Below are 18,186 nucleotides of genomic sequence, written 5' to 3'. Positions count from 1 at the left end.
AGTGATCACTGACTGACTGAAAGGAAAAATCCTAAAGTATAGATTTTAAAAGTGCAGAAATGGAATCACTTGAACCATGTCTGATTAAAAAGAAGGAGACCAGACATTCAACAACAAGTGGATCAAATTTAGCTGGTTGTAGGATTGACATATCTCCGGTGTCGTCTGCAACAAGAAAAAAAAGCTAATTGCCTGACACTATTAAACACCTCATCCACTGTGACTTAGGGCTCTCCCTGTGCATGACTTCAGAAAAACAAGCCTGCCTTTATGTTTATCCCAGTTTTGTGATTTTCAGTGGACCTAATTTTCTGATGCTAATGGGGGTAATGTACTTTGTTGCTGCTGTTTTGCAAACTGCTTTTGATGAAGCACACAGAGGAAGCTTTCACACAGTTTGGATTCACTAATTGGAAAAAGACTTGAGACAAATCTGAATGGCACCATGTTTCCCCATGTCATCACAAAGCTGTTGATATGCTTCAAAAGACCACAAGGAATGGTGGTGACATACTTCATTTCAGAACTTTCAGAACATGGGAGAAAACAGGAAGATTAAATAAAAATGCTAAGCACAATATATTATCTTGCCAACAAGAACTTGCCCTGTGAAGCCATTATTCAGAACAAGATGAAAATATGAAGAATATGACCGCAGTTTTTTCAACCTTTTTTTTTTCCCTGAAGTGGGAATATTATCCCAAGATTTTTAAATGGTTGGAAATCAAGTCAAATTCACAGATTCTGATGTACTGCTTGATTTTTCTATTTGGGGATAAGATAAGGACTTGAGTAAACTGCACAGCAAGTCCCTTCACATTTTTGTGCCTATTTTCTCCCATAGCCTTTGACTTGTTGGTAGAACATAAGTTTTTGCCAGCAGTGGCTCTGTGCTCCCACTACATTTACAATTTGAAGTGATCTTATTCACACTTCATGATGCCAAGTAATTTCACCCACTGTAGCTCAGCAGGGTGTCTGCTCACAAGCATTTGTGTAGTTCACACAGGTAGAACTTTGACACACAAAAAAAAGTTAAGGATGAGATTACGTCTTAGTGCAAAAATGAAGAATTCTGTTCCATTCCAATCCCTTAGTACAAAAGGTTGCTCTTAAAGCAAAGGGGAGCTCACTGCTTTGGCAAAGATTCATCTGGGTCATGAAACACAGCAACACCCCTGTGGAAGCATCAGTACCAAGGAGTCATTAGAGAAAGAGAAGGTGATGGAGGGCTGTAAAGAGATGGCAGCCACAACTGCAAGGATTTCAGCAGCCTCTCAACACCTTGAATCTATTGAGAAAGCTGCTACTGCTTGTTGGGAACACACCAGGTGCCATGGAAATTTTGCCAGATTAGCTCTACCATCCCCAGAACAGTCCAGCAGTGAAAGGGTACAGAAAAAGTAGGTCAAAAAAGCTTTTGTCAGCTGTGCATTGTGCTGCTTAGATGATGGGTCTTACTATCCAAGCACCCGCAATATTCAAAAAATAATCTAAGGAAGCAATAAATTTTCAATATCCCCCAAAAGCCTAAGATTTAACAAATGTATGGTCTAGTTCTCCTCTTTTAATGCTTCCTGTGTGGCTGCAGTGAGGCTCTTGGAGTTTCTCCCAAGCACAGCCCGCATCAGGTAGACATCAAATAGAAAAGAACATAAAAGACAAAGCCATTACATAGTTGAAAATGCCCTTGAACTTACTCTGCAGGCACAGAGAGCCACCTGCTTTCTCACTTCCATTGTTGCACACATGTTGTGGGAGGACTTTCAACTCATGTAGAGTCTGATCCTGAAATCCTACACAGGAAGCTCAGCTGCTCAGCCCTGTCCAGTGTTGCATGCAGAGAGCTGTCATCTGGGATCCTCTTATACAAAATGTTGGCATGTGCTCTGGGGGACAGTGTGCCTCAGGACAGCTTTTAGTTTCAGTCACCCCTGTCACACTGAGATGGGTTTGTAGTACAGCCTTTGTCTGAGAAGTGACAAAAATAACACTTCTTAGGAAAAATAACACTTCTTTCCCCAGGAAGTCTGCTCCCTATTAGGCACTACTTTAGGAATTGGGCTAAATCTCATTGCAATATTGCCTTCTCAGAAAGTTGTGGGAAATCATTTGGGTCCTTTACATATTCAGCTGACTGAAGGTATAGGAGCTGCTCTGCAACACAGGCACGAGTCCAGGTACAAAGAAAGCCCAAAGTCTGAGCTCTGCAACCCAGAAGAAAACCCCAGGCATTGGGAGAGGAAACACAAGGTCTAAGGCCTTTCCAAAGCTGATAGTCAGAAAATCATAGAATGGCTTGGGTTGAGAGGAGCCTTAAAGATCATGGAGTTCCAACCACCTTGCCATGGGCAGCAATGCCACCCACTAGACCAGGTTGCTCAAAGCCTCATCCAACCTTACCCTGAACAATTCCAGGGATGGAGCATCCACAACTTCTCTGGGCAACCTGTTCCTGTTCCTGTTCCTCACCACCCTCACAGTGAAGAATTATTCCTAAGCACACGCACCAGGGCCTAGCTGTAGCCATTAGACTCACAAGCAGACCTTGAGCCTTTGTGTGAGCAAGGCTGCCTGCATGGTGCCTAACTCCATCCACAAACCCCTGCAGGGTTCACCTGGTGTAGCAGCTCAGGTGACCAGAAGGTAGCACTGCAGAGTCATACCTGTCACCTGCAGGCACTGCCCCCGATGGAATATGTCTCCTTTTAAGCCCCGGGGACAGGGGGAGGGGAGGGACAGGTGAGCCACCAACCAGGTGTGAGGAGGGGAAGGCTCAAGGGATAAAGACATTTGGACAGGCCAATGAGCTCAGACCTGAGGGGCATCTTTTGAACTTCTGCCAACCACACCACGACCCTGCTGGAATGTTAAGATTGATGGACAGCTCTTAGCAGGAGGGCAAAGGGGGAGGGAAAAGGAGAGGTTGGCACACCTGGGGGGTTGGGATAGGTGAAACAGGAAATGGCATCACACTGCTACAGCCCCCCATGCTGTGGGGCAGAGGAGAGGGGGCTGGAGCTCATCCCTTGTGCAGGTCCCTGTACAGTGCTGGCCTTGCAGCACAGCTCTGCAGCCACAGGGACAATTCCTTACATTTGTGTAACCCCATGAAACACACTGGAGTTTTCATAGGTGTAACTGAGGCACAGCTTGGCCCTCATAATCTTTATTACTGATGATGACGATGATGATGATGTGTGAGAAGGAAATAGCACAAACTTGACCTTCACAGCCTAGGGGGAATTTGCAGAGCTGGCAGACATAAAACCCCTCAGCTTTTCACTTGTGAACTGAGCAAATTTGTTCTGGGAATGATTAATACATAATGCCATTTTGAAGCCAGTGTTTTGAGTAGAACTGCATGTTTGATTATCCAAATCCTTCTGTCATCCCTGCAAAATTCTGTAACAGGGCTGGGACCAAAGGAAGTCAACTGAACTTCAGAAATTACAAGCAGCCAGCTTGAAGTATCTGCTATTAGGTGTTTTCAATTCATAATGTGGTTCCACTCTCCTAGAATTCATTAGGTAACCTAGATCCTGAGATCCCATTCCTGAGTTCATTCATTCTGAATGTTTCCTGGAAGTGCTGTAAGCTTTTGACTCCATCTAATGGGATCTGAAAGAGGTCAGCGTTGGCTCACACCTGTTCCTTACATCTCTTCAAGACATTATGAGTCTGTTCCCTTTCCTTGAAGGGATGTAATGACAGCCCTAATGATTCCAAAGGAAAAGTGAAAATACCAGACCTGAAGTTAAAACTGTATGAATTCATGATCACTTGCACAAGCCTGCAGTTAACTTATGCTCCAAGTAAGTGCTGGACATGAATTGGCAAAAGACTGTAATCTCAGCCAGGTGTAACAATTTAGAGATCAGTTGCAAGGCTTTTACTGATGTGCCTAATCTTAGCACATCTTTACTGTTGAAGCTTTTTCCATTCCCTTCTGTCATACGTTCTTCCCAAATGAAGACCTTATAGCAGATAGGAGAGGACAGCAACTCATCCAAATACATCATTCAGACTGGAATTTCACAGAGCATTTGCATTTTTTGCACATGAGCTCTATAAGCACTGAAGGGCTTTGATGTGCTTGGAGCACAAGCTCTCAGTTCTGGTGCTTACTCTCCTTCATTACAGTTCTGCAGACACATCCGCTCGGCTCACGGAGAGGAAATCACATGACACTTTAATTTACCGAGGTTATTGTACTCACTCCATACTCAGGCTAAAATTAAATGGAGGGGAAAAGCCTGGGCTGATACTTTGCTACAGATGAATGGTTAAAATCACTAAATGTTGGGAAATGCCAAAGCAAGGTTCTAACAGCAAACTGTAATTTAGCTGCACATCCTCTGTATTTTGGGGTCTGGATTGAACCCAAATGTAAAATAATAATACTTTTGGCATTTAAATAATGAATGAAAATCTGGAATGGAATCTGAAAAGGAATGGAAATCCGGAAATGAAAATCTGAAAAGGAATGGAAATCTGTCCCTGTGTGGCTGACCTAATATTCTCCTTGACAGTGCAAAGCCATTGCGGGTGCCTGAGTTCTGCCAATGCCGCCTGCACTTCCCCTCCCTTGCAGCTGGGAAGCAAAGACTGCCAGAGCCCCAGTGCCTGTTCACCATGTAGAGCATGGTACTTCATTTTACTCTGTTGTTTTCACATGGGACCTTGCCTTGGTTACTATGGGTTTACCCTTTAATTACACCTTATTTTTGAAGAGTGTGTTTCTCTTCGAGCCCTTGAACAGCCCTGCAGAACTCCCCTGTTGCTGAATCATAACTTTCTTGCAAGTGAGAGATCACATCTATCAGCACCATGCACCTGGATGCTGTCACTTTTTCTATTTGTATGGTTTGATATAGAAAAATGTTTTATAAAGAAACTAATTGCAGTCAGCTCACAGAAAGAAGTTCAAAATTAATATTTCAGCTGGTTTTGCTCTAGCAGTGCTCAGAAAATCACTTATTGTGGGAAAGTGCTGCTTCTTTTTCTCTACTGTTCCCATAAGTAAAAAAAACCTGAACAGATAATTCCTCTATTTTAAAACTAATTGCAGTGACTGAGAATGGACAGTTTCAGCCCAAAATGGATTTTTCAGAAGTGTGTAAGACTGTGAAACAATGGAGCTATGATGGAAAATGTTTATGAATTTCAACTGAAGAGTCCACTGCTGTAACACTTTGTAAGGCATTACACTTTGAAAGATCAAAGAGCAAAACAGAGCTGAAAATATATTACTGTCTTGTAAAATGGGCTTGTAAGTCTTAAACATGAACGCTTAATGTTGGTCTCTGGGAAAAGAAAGAAAGAAAAAAAGGCAACACAGAAAATATAATTAAGATAATAAATGAAAGGCCTTTCTTTTAATCGTTTCTATAACTGCCTTAAATATCTGCTGGAAATGATTATATTAGCAGAGGCTGGACTATATTAAAATAATGAAGAGTGAAGTTTTCACTGTGTTCCCATTTAATCATCACCTCACAACTTCACATTTTAATGTCTGACCTTAGGATATCCTCTTCCACTATCACATTAAGAATGTTGAAAGGAAACAGGAAGGGCCACAAGGGCTGTAGTTTCCTCAGAAGAACAGTGGCTATCAGCCTAATGGATTCTGAGTTCCTCAGACAAAGAGCAGTAGCAACTCAGCCCACAGCCATAGTTATCAAATGTTCACAGAATACAAGCCTTTCCTCTAACTTAGAGAGTTGATTTCAATGAGGGTACTACCTTTTCTTGCATTAGGAAAGAAATTTTCTCAAAGGAAAAATTCAGCTGCAAGGTGGGACACAGTATACAAATAATCTGATTAAATGCAAAAGACATCACCACACAAAACAATAAGAAAGTAGGAAAGAAGACTGACAGAACATCAGGAATTGTGTTTGGTACATTGTGTCTCATCTGTAATTCAAATTCTATAATTCAGTAAACTCCTGAAGTCATTAGGAAGGTACATGGCAGGTTTCTGGATGCCATTTTTGTAGGGAGAAGCTCAACATTGCTAACTCAAGTACAGGGGAAACGTCAGACACCGGCTGATTCCTAAAGGAATTTGTATCATTTCAAGAGGGGCAGGGGAAAAAGAATTATAATGAAGGAAAACAGAAGATGAGTTATAAATCATAGCATCCTTTCAGCAAGCAGACTGACATTAAAACTGCATGTTCATGTAGGGAGTGCAAAGGGTGAGGAGGAGACTGTCCATCCTTATATACATCATATAGGGCCAAATGGCTGCAAATTCTTTGATATTGTCTTAAAGCAGTTCCAAATGTGAGAACTGTGTTTGTTTCATGGGATCCTAAATGGATCCCACTTTCTAATATTACCTACAGGAAATCAGTTTAACATGGTTTTCTCAATGAGAAATAGACAAGGATCCATCTAGGGAAAAGAATATTCAAGGAGTAATTTTGCTTTCAACAGCCTCTAAGTTTGGCTGCTTGTGGAAAGTGCAGTGCAAATGAACCTGGAGGGGTGCACGTTCTGCAAACAGGAGGAGCTACAGTGTGAACTATGGATCACAGTTCTCAAGTCCTGTCATTTTTAAATGGATTTTTCTTTGGTAATATCAGGATGTTTGTACTGCATTCATGGAACTCCCTCTGGTGTATAACTTAACACATGAAATTTCTTGCCTTACTCTTTTCCAAAGAGCCTATGTAGCCCAGTGCATGGAGAGGCTGCTTTCATGACAGCACTGAAGATGTTTCTACTACAAATAGAAAGAATGACCCCTTGTCAGATCATGGCCACAGTAGGGTGGGAAACTAGGGAAAGAAATATCTGTATGATGTGTGACCATTAGTCCAAAGCAGCAAAAGTCACTTCAGGGTTGGCTCTGTGGCCTCACCAGCAAAGATGACAAGCATCCTTAGTTCCGCTTCCTTAAACAGGACCTTTCTCTGAAAGACCTACCAAAATTTAGCCTTGAAACCAGGATATTAAGGAACTAACTGGCTTTTTATTCCTTATCTTTTCTTCACAAAATTTTTATCTCTGTTCATTTTATACACAGTGCCCTAAAAAAAAAAGGAAAACACCATAAAAACCTCAATCTCGTTCATCCCCAACCATGAATGATGAAAATCATATGGAAAGAAAATGCGTGTTGAGGGTGAGGGTTGGAAAACACATGGCCTTGCAATAAAAAGCTTTGTTGTGGTAGGGTAAAGGATGGATGGATGGATGGATGGATGGATGGATGGATGGATGGATGGATGGATGAATGGGCGGGCAGCTGGCTTTTGTTTTTTCTTGATAGGCAGGTGACTCAATATCCAGCTGTTCATTTTCTTTTCTTTATTCTTTTCCCTTCCCTTCCTTCTTCCCATCCTTCTTTTCCCTCCTGCTTTTTTCTCTATTTTTTTTTTAATTCTTTCTTTTCTGGGAATGTGTGATACGGTTATTCTTAGGTGTATGTTAGAAGATTAATTGAGCAAGGGATTCCTTTATTTTCCAGATAACAGTTTTCAGTGCTCCAGTCCACACAATTTTCATACTCAGTATGACAAAGCTCCCCTAAAAAATGTCTGGAGACAAGTACCAGGCAGAAGGCCTCCTTTTGGCGCTCTCTCCTTTGATACTACCTTTCACCAAGACATTTTCTTTGCATACCATACAGAAGGAGGGGAGGAGGGAAAGTACAGGGTTATTTTAAAAGCACCCACTAATTAAAACTGAGAGTCCATTTTCTTCTGCTTACTCTGGAAGTTGACTGTAAATAAACTAACAGCAGATCAATCTACCAGATTGAAATTTCCCTTCAGTTCACATGCTGACATAAAATATCAGAAAACTGATATTATTTACATACTGTATTGTGCAAAAGAGTGACCTTGTTTCCCTCCTTCCATATTACATACTGCAGATGTCCATAACAAAGGATGTGTTGCAGGGACTGAAGGGTGTGGGAAGAAATTAGGTTTATTTTTATTTTGCTAATAAGCCTTTGGTATTAAGGCAGCTTTTATCTCAGCAGTTTTAGCTGACTAAAAGCTAGCTCTTCAGCTCTGTTTCATCAGGGGTACCTCTAAGGAGTGATTCATCTCCTGTACCTTAGTAATACTGCTTTCTGATGGGCCTTACTTTAGCAGTGCCCTGTCTCTCGCCTTTGATCATACATGGTCTGAACTTGGGTACCTAGTTTTTTTGATGGCTAAAGTGAAATGAGTCTTAATCCTCTGAGTCTTTCTCAGTTTCAATGCCTAAACCATAAAAACCCCTTCTTCCTACATCAATAGTCCATTATGTGACAACATATACTATGCACCCTCAAAGTCATTGGACTGAGTTACGCCAGCTCAAAATTGATCTTCTCAGAGGACTTAAACTACAACCTCAGAAGCCCAGCCTCAAAAGGGATCTGGGTACCTGATTCCCATAGAGGATGACATCTGAGTCCTACCACTCAGGGCAAATTGGAAGTTCTATTTCCTAAGAGAAAACTGTTCTCAATTTTAAAAAATCAAACCAAATAGTTTTTATAGTGTCTGGGACATACTATTTCGCTCTAAATTTTCTCAAAAGGCCTATCCCATTTGCTTGAAGTAGTTCAATCCAACACTGGAAATGTGCATTCCAAAAAGGTGATGTTTAACATAGTTCTAAATATCTGAAAATGAGCTTTGAGGATGAAAGCATATGTGTAACTTCATCTGGGGGAACCAGCATGGAGTCTCATAGAAAAAACAAACTGTATGATATTTTATGCTAGACTTTTAATGGCTCTGTATGCATTCACAGCTGCCTGATATAAACGCAACACAAATACCATACACTTCACATTTAGCTGTTAGAGATAACCATGAAGGGAGAGCTCATTCATAATTTCACTTTATTTTAGTACTTCCGAAGTTAGAAATCATTCTCAATTCATTAAAAGGAAAACATTCACTTTCAGATTTATGATCCCCATGCCCTTTCTCTCATTCACAGAAGTATTCACATTAAAATCATGTGCACCCTGTCGTTACATGACTGACATTCTTTTAACAGGGTGGTAATGTCCTGGCGAGGCCAGCTGCTGAACATAATGGCAAAATTTTCAGACAGGGCAAGAGGATAGCTCTGTTAAAGAGAGGTGATGCTGCCAAGAAAGGATGGGTGCCCAGAGTCTCAGCAAAGAATCTTTTAAATCCCATTCTGAACTCCAGCCAATGTGATGACCTTGGCCCTGTCATTTAATTTCTAAAATATTGTTGGTTATTTTGACCGGTCTTTTGATAACATGGGGTATACCAATATAATGACATTAATGGTATTTTCACCACTAATTTTGATTTTCCATGGGTTTTTTTCTACAGACAACAAAGAGTTTACTTCCACTGAGTAAGCCCTGGTCCCTGCCTTGTGCTCCAACAGGCTGCTGGTACATAAAGATATTACATGTAGTAATGTACATACATTACATACAGTAATTGCAGCACTAGTAGGGCTCCAACAGCTCTTATTGCTGACAGGACTGGAGCTCCTCTCTGACAGGACTGAAGCTGTTTCCAAGGGTAGGAGATCATTACAAATGTTTCCTACTCTAACCAACAAAACTCCATTTTGGCTCCTATAAAATAATGCTTAGCCTTTCGCAGAGGCATTTGGAGGATTAGTTGGTGTCTCTCTGTTCATCGCTGCAAATGTAACACACTATGTAAGTGTTATTATTGGGAGCTGACATTTGTGAACTACAGCATGTATTTTGAATTCTATTATTAAACCAAGGAAAATCAAGGAAGCAAGAACTGACCATGTGTTAAAAACACTTGAAGACCTCTTTCTTGTAACTGTTTATCTAAATTTTTAAAACCCTGTTTACATTGTAGTAACAGCTGTGTTTAAAGGGGACATGACAGAGCAGACTAATTTGTAAAGCTAAACTTGATTTTGAAGTAAAAAAAAGCTAATGTTTGAAAAAACACTTCAAAAGAAGACAAAAATGATTAAAATAGACATAACCATTTGTTTAAACCATGACTTTCTCAAGAAAAACCAGGCTAATGTAAACTGGCCTATGCATAGTCCAAGCAGCTGTTCTGTGTAGCTGTTACACAAAACCCCTGCTGTTAGGGGGAGGGGATAAAATTAAGACAAAACAGGTCGTTCTCAAATGAAGGATCCAAATTAAAGGCTGGATTACAAGCCAAATGCACATACACTCGTGAGACTTGCCCCAACCTGTCAGAAGAAAGCAAGCCAACTTCTTCTTGACCTACTTCCTTCAGCTGTGTTTTAGCCATGTATATCATGTTTAATGTGTTTGGGTTTGTCCACACCTTCAGCAAACCCAGAGCCAGCACTGGCTGAGTTTAAATCAAATTGCTCAATTTCCTATTGTAGGCAAAGGATTTCTTAGGGGTTTTACAGAATTTCTTTACGGGATGCTAAAATGCTACCGAGGTAAATGAGATCTATATATGTCATGGGAACTACTAGGGAAAGATTTTCTGTGTAGTTTGGGCAGTGGGAAACACTTTAATCACCTGTGCTGTAATCATGCTGTTTCTAAGAAAAAAGCACTTTGTAAAGAGGAAGATGTCACATGCCCAAGCACTAGTCATACACCATTAAATCTATCTTTAAATCTCATTAGATTTTCATAAAATGTTTTCTGTATGCTTGATTCATCCGAGGTTTTGTAAGCTGTATTATCTTTGTGGAACACAGCTGAACTGAGTGAGTCAATGCAGCAATGAGATGACTCAAAGGGGTCCTAAGTCAACCTAAGAGTCCTCTAAAAATCAGAAGTAAAAGCTGGAAAAAGAGAACAAACTGCACAACAAATCAGTGAAGGGGTAGAGAGCAGAAAAATAGAGGGTTCATGGTAACCTGCTCCACTGAGGAGAACAGGTTAATTTGCTTCTGGATCCAACACAGACAGTAACTGCAATAACCCAGCCTGAACAGGATGGACACAAAACATTCAAGTGCTCAGTCTCACTCTGCTCACCAAGTTTTGGTCTTCTTCATGGGTTTTTGCCAGGTCCCATTTAAGGGGAACCGATGTCTCCCCAGTGAGGCTCCCCCGTCATGGGTCTAGGACGGCATTTACTCTGGACAGCAGTTGGCAGATTCTGTGCGGACTTCTGACCTTCACATTTATCAAAGCCAGGGGACAGGGAAGTGCACACAAAGTTCAGGTAACTGTGTTCAAGGTGCTTGTGGCAGGACAAGTGATGACATCCCTCACAGCCTCAGTGGTTGATGGTTGATGATCAGTTCTTGCCACTGCAGAACTCTCAGCAGACTCTCTCGTCTGTGCTAATCAGTGACCATAGATGTCTAAGATGCAATTGCATTGCCAGTTTGGCCTCCATTCCTGACAGCCTTCCTTAGCAGGAGCTGCTATTGACTTGCTAGAGATGTTTTAAAATGGTTTTGAGAATTCAAACCCAAGGACAATGGGAATGAGAGGGAAGTTGAGTTTTCAGTTGCTTCCGTTTCCAAACACACTCATTTCTTGAGTTTTAATCTTAGTAACAAAGGGATCAACGCTGAGATGTCAGTGCTTGCCTTAAAATTCTTTCATTGGAGCTCTCTGCTCATGTTTTCAGCATGTTTAATGGTTTCTAGACCTTCTCTATCATGGCACTCCAGCTACACTGGGGCATACTTTTAATCGTGGACAGAATTTCCTGAATGGAAACATGGTTCCTCTGGTAATGCAGGTGATAAATACTCTGGCAGGAACAAAGGCATGCAAAAGGTATGATCTAGTAGTGTCCTTTAACCACTTGGATGCAAAACCAAGCCTGGCTGGCTGCTCCATTTTCCCACCTTTGGTGGCACATGATGCTTAAAAGGCACATTTTAGTTTTTCACCTATGAAAACTATGGAAAATTATGGCATTGGAATGTATTGGAAAACAGCAACTGAAAGAGATTTGCATTGTCTAGGCAGTGCAGAGGAGCACAGTGGAAACACAAAGTTTTTATCTACAGGCAGGTACTATTTTCTCATGACATCTTTCCACAACACTTAGCAGAATGAGCTCCACTCCTCTGGGTATCTGGGAAATCCCACAGTGTAAATAATGCTAACAGGCTACGGGCACACGGAAATGAGAAACATTTTCCCCATCCACAGGGTCTGCTGTGGCTCAGTGTAATCTGCTTCTCAGGGAGACTGTGGCTATTTTTAAGGCAAAATGGTGTTTTTCTTGGTCTTGTGTTCCAGCTAAAGACAGTGTAATGGAAAGGTGATAGATTATATACTCAGTTACTGGACACCCACTGCAAAGCTCTCAGCAAGTTCAATCTTTGTATAGAATACCAAAGGAAATGTTTTCTAACATTTGCATTTATTTACTGTTGTATTTATTTACTGCTTGATCAAGAAAATAATTGTATTATTAACTAGTCCTCTGGATTCTCATTCTCTTTTTCACAGAATGAAAATGACACATTTCATTTTTAAGTTTTAAAGTTTACTTTAAATTTAAAATAACTTATAAAGATGAACCTGCAGTTTGAGGATACCCATATCAGTTCATCATGTCAGCGCAATACTTGAGTGGGCAAGTGCTAAAAAAATACTATATATACATATATATACACATGCATACACACACACACACACAACCCCCCCAAACAGATAACTGACTATGACTCACTAATTTCAGTATACTAAGCACAGTTTCATCTATATAGTGACAAATTCTCCTTCCAGCTGCACTAATCAATTGATATTTATCTCACTGGCTGAGTTTATATATAAATATATATATATATATATATATATAATGTAACATATTTTTCTTAGGGTTAAGTGAACATATATGAATGTTCATATATTGCATTATTTCATTATTTCATTTTTACATGAATTTCTAAGACTAAAAAGAGTCTTCTCAGCATGAGAAGTGACATCATTTGACTTTAGAACTGACCCCAAATAGGAAATGGAGTACTTGTGGCCTGATACTTAATGCAGTGTGTCTCATTTTCCAGGTGCATACATCTGGTCTTTAATGGCCATTTTATCAGGACTGCATCATTTCATCTCAGTCCTTTCACCACAAATATTTTATTGTAATAAGATCTGACTGTGGGATGTGTCATCTGCAGCACTGAATATATAGAACTGCTTGGGCTTACTATTTCTATCTGTTTCCATGTGCTGTTAGGGATGACAATTTTTTCGTGGCAAAACATTGCTGACAAGATATTGTGCAATGAGATTTGCATGACCAAATATCCTGTGAGTAGTGCAGTGGTTAGGGTAGGAAACAGAGAGTCAGGATAGCCTGGCTCTGTTCCCACTTTACATACTGACTCACTTCATGACCCTGGGGCAAATCGCTTAGGCTGGAATTTACAAGGGGGTTGAGATGCACTGCTCCCAGGGAAAGCCAAGCAGAGCTGGGTGCCTGACTGCTTTGTCATTTAGAAAACATCATGTCTCAGCTCTTTGGCATCATTGTTTGCCCACACTAATACAGGAACAAGGTTTACAAAGATATTTGGGTCTTCTGGAAGAAATTGTTTATTAAGGAAATCATAATCATGGCATAAATATGCAGTCTTTACCAACACATCCTATTTGGTAGGTAAAAGCAGATAAACAAGTAGTTTCCTTTGGTCCTTGAGACAAGTAATGTAGTTTGTTTCTCTTCTCTTAAGACAATGAGTTTAAAAGACTTACAGATTATCATTTTTCCAAAAGTATTTTGCCTACTAACCAGCAGCTCCAGGGCCTTCATAATAGCAGAGTAGCAGCTCTTGGTCCTCTGGCAGCTCGTCCATGCAGGCTCAAGGAGGCATGACTTTTTCTCTACTCTGTCACTAGACTCAGTCTAGGATCCAAAACTGTTCTTCCCCACCTTATTAAAACACGACCAAAAATTTACCCAGGCCCTCGCATCCTGCATTGTCCTCCCTAGAACCCATGGGAACGCTAGGGGTACTCTTGCTGTTCACCCTGCCAAACATTTTAGTCCGCATCTTTCCATCACCTCCCACTTTGCACTCTCTTCTCTTACTGCCCTGCCCTGCTTTTATGTTCTACAAGGAGATTCAGGTGCTGGCACTGGTGGGGCTTTTACAACAGCCACTAAGGCAATAAGGTATTCCTTATCTGCTTCTGGAGGCACAATAATCAGAGTGTGAATGCACTCATGTCAGGCTGCATATTGCAAAAATTGTATCAACCTACACTGCTGGAAGGTGTCTGCAGACCTCGCTCTAAAGCAGCTTGCACATCACCAGGAAACCATGATGTGAGAAGGCCCCTGGTAAGCCACTGGGTTTGAGTGGGCACACTTCTACATAATGTTTTTTCCCTCTTAGGAGAAAACCAAAATGTCCTAATATGGGACCTTTTCACACACAGGGTGAATTTCAATCAATGTTTTTATTTGGAAATAGAGAAAAAGAAAAGAGATCTCTTCAAAGCATTGTAGTTGAAAATTTCCCTTCATAGAGAAGTGCAGGGTTTGAGATAGTCTCATTTTTAAAATATTGGGGATATTTCTAAATTTCTGTTGGAAAATGTGAAAATGCAGTCAAGAATGGCCATTTTCTAATTGGAAATTGTGATTGTAATGAAACCTTTACATAGTTGGTCAGCTTCAATTGAAAATGTATGGTGGACTCAATTTGGCACTGAGCTTGTCTAACTTCAGGATATCATTTCTGAAAAAGAACAAAACTTATCGAGGCACAAGTCTTCTGTGAAGGCAATGAGTTACTTCAATTTACACCAACAAAGGGGTAAACAGACAAATTGTGAGCACGCTGACCTACAGCATCTGGTGCATGTTTAGGTATAGAAGATGTCTTCCCTAGTGTTAAGCTGTGATTCTGGAAAGAGACAGGTCTACTTTAAGCCTTCTGTCATAGTTGCCAGCCCTGTGCTGATGTATGGGTACCATGGTGTAAGGGGGAACTGGACACCATGTTTATGGCCACAGCCACTTGGTCCTCTGTCCTGGAGTCCTGCCTGTCTTGGGAGCAAGGTAAAATGGTGTTGAGTCCTGCTCAGCAGTGGTGGGGAGATTGTTTGTGCATGCATGCCATTCATTGCTCAGCCTTGGGAGAGATGCAAAGAGAAAGGAAAACATTAAGGTGAACAGCAAAGAAAAAATGGAAACAAGGAAGTTTGGCTCAGCACTGAAAGCCCTTCACATGAAGCCAGCCAGGAGTGCAGAAGGGGAGAGATAATGAGGTGCAGGAGGTGGAATTTGGCACTGAAATAACTTTTAGCTCACATAGAGTGAATTTCCTTTTATCACTAGTAGCCTGGGTCATGAAGACTCAGAGGAAACTATCCCATTCCAAATGTTTGATACTGAATGTATCTGGCTGCCTGCTACTTCCACATGTGAGTGAATCCATTTTGTATATTTGTCTAATAACACTACTTGGTCCTTCTCTTCACTCTCACACCGAAACCTGGAGTACAACCCAAGCACATCTTTCTGTCTCTCCAGCTGCTGACCTACACACTGCTGAACAGTCTTCGGGCACATGCTGGAGCAGTTTAGAGGCTGCTGTCATTTGTGCCAACCCTTGGTATTTCCAAGAGGTTACTACTGCACCGGGGTCATGCAGGTACCAAGGTGCTTTCAGACTCACCCTTATCATGACATTTGCACTAAGATGGCAGCAAGAAACATCACTGTGCCTCCCAATAGCACTCAGGGAATTCCTCCACTCAGTCTCCCACTGCCAGCTAGGTCTGTTTTACTGCGAGCTTAGAGAAACAGAGCCGTACAAATTCGCCTTACATCAAAGATGATCTGACCTCATCTCAAAGGTCATTTTTTATAATCTCTGCTTTCTCTGGTTACCCTGCCCATCAGCATTACTAGGCTCATGAACTCATGACCAAAGAGAAGCTGAAGCTCACTCTCAACCCCCTCATTCGCATGCTGCCTGTATCACACCCCGTCCAACAGCTCACTCCTTTGGCTTTGAAGAAGACTCAGATCAAGTAGTATGAGGGAGGCAACTGGGACGATAAATTATTAGCACTGCAGCTGTGAGGCATAGAAGCTGAGAAAACAGTTGTGAGTACAAAGAAAGAAGGGGGTGACTGTGTGTATTCTGCAGATAAGATTAATCCAGAATGCTACAAATTCTACAAATCTCTTGATACAGTGAACTCATCTCCTCTGGCAAAGATTTGATGGAAAGGGAAGCATTCTTTCTACTGGAACATACATATATATGTATACATACATATTTATACATGCATATATATACAATTTTATTTTATTTGCTATACACATACATCTGTTTGCTGCTTCTATATTTGCTTGCTTGCAAATCACAGTGGGCTTCTCAGAAATAATTCAGAAATAATTTTTGGTGTCTACAAGCAAAAATGTTTAAAAAATAAAAAAGAGTTATCATGATTTATGTCTTTGGAGAACAGCATTAAGACAGCATTTTTCTGACAAGGATAACAAGCAGCAAATTAAGAAATGGGAAAATCTTATTAAATTCAAGACTTAGCAAAACCTCCAGTGTGCGTGGAGAATTTGTGTTGCTGCTAACTGTCACAAATGCTTTTTTCCCACAATTGTATTTCGTATTTTATAGGCTTCTGAGTTTGTGTATTTGTTTCTACCTGTTGTGTTAATTACAGCAAAGGGTTGGGTTTGACTGCTTTTTAATACTGGTAATGTAGTTACAAGACAAGTAGCTCAGTGGAGCTGGTTCTCTCCATACACCCTTTTGCGTGTGTGTGCATTTATTCTGTTTCTTTCTATACAGAGACAATCCCTATGTTGCCCAGAGCAGCTGCAGATGTCTCTGGAAGTGTTCAAAGCCGGGCTGGATGGAGCTCTGAGCAACCTGGTCTAGTGGAGGGTGTCCCTGCCCATGGCAGCGGGATTGGAACTAGATGATCTTTAAGGCCCCTACCGACCCAAAGCTGCCCGTGACTCCGAGATTCTGTGTCACAGCCATGCCCTGCTGTGCCCACACAAACGCGGAATGTAATGCGGGCACATACATCCGCATCCTTCCACTCTCCGGAGCAGACGTTTCCTACCAAGCCACTCCCGCCCCACTGTAATCAGTCCTAAACAAAACCGGGAGCGAAGAGGGCAGGACCCGAGGGTTCCAGCCCGTGGTGGCGGGTGGATTTGGAACGCGGCTCGTACAGGCCCGCGTGTGTGGGGCAGCAGTGGCCGCCAGGGGGCCTCGGGCCGAGCGGCGGCGCGGAGCAGCGGCCGGCCCTGCCGAGGGGGCGCCGTGCCGGGCAGCGCCCTCAGCGCCGCGGCTCCGCCGGCCCGGGCCGCCCGCAGCCCCCGCCGGGCCGCCAGCGCCGCACCCGCACCTTGTTCCCCAAGTGAGCCCGGCTGCCGCTCCGGGAGCCCGGCACCCAGCCCCGGGGCTGCGGTGCGGGGTCCTGCGGAGGCTCCCTGGACATAATCAAGAGGCCGATTAGGGGCGCCCTGATCCCCCGGCCCGCCACGGCCCCCGGGGTCGAGCCGATCTCCCCGGCACCCCGGCCCCGAGGGCGAGTTCCGATTACCGATCGGTCAGATTGAAAGACAATGTTTCTCCCAGCTAAAATAAAGCACCAGCTACTCCCTCCCCAGGAAAAGTATTTTTATTGAGTCGTATTCCACATCAGTATGAAGACACTAGCAGCACTGTACAAAGAAGTTCCTATACATCAGTCCGTCAAATAGTCTAAACAACTACACTCGAAGTTGTCCAGCTTTGCCCAATCAATGACCACAGACCTATTTGGAAAGCAATCATTAGCAGGGGCAGCATTGTAATCCTGCCTCCCTGCTCTTCTCTTCTTGGAGCTCCGTTGGGGGACATGTACATGTTAGTGGCCTTGTGACATGCACTGCTGGGAGGTTAAGTGTGTGTTTAACATGTGGTTATCGCACCCAGAGAACCCGTGACACAAGGCAGAGGATTGGGTTTTATGGCTTCAAAGTGTCACAGCTATGTCACAGTCACAGAAAATTTCTGCAGCACTTAAGAAATCGCACTCAGTTGATTAATCAGTATGACGTTTATAAATAAAGGGCATAATATTAGTATGTAACTTACTTAATAAAAGTCTTCCATGTATGTCTTTTTCATGGGAACCTTAGGACTGTTAGATTGCAAGTGAAGAATTACAACGGCAAAGACCTAGGCCTGTGTCTCAGTTTCCCTATTGATACACACGGGATAAATCTACAAGGCTTATCTTCCAAACAG

This window comes from Agelaius tricolor, unplaced genomic scaffold, assembly GCF_023055355.1.
Source record: "Agelaius tricolor isolate 1412-34295 unplaced genomic scaffold, bAgeTri1.0.p SCAF_3, whole genome shotgun sequence".
In the NCBI taxonomy this organism is placed as follows: domain Eukaryota; kingdom Metazoa; phylum Chordata; class Aves; order Passeriformes; family Icteridae; genus Agelaius; species Agelaius tricolor.
The sequence above is the reverse complement of the archived record's forward strand: the minus strand, read 5'-3'. Positions refer to the sequence as shown.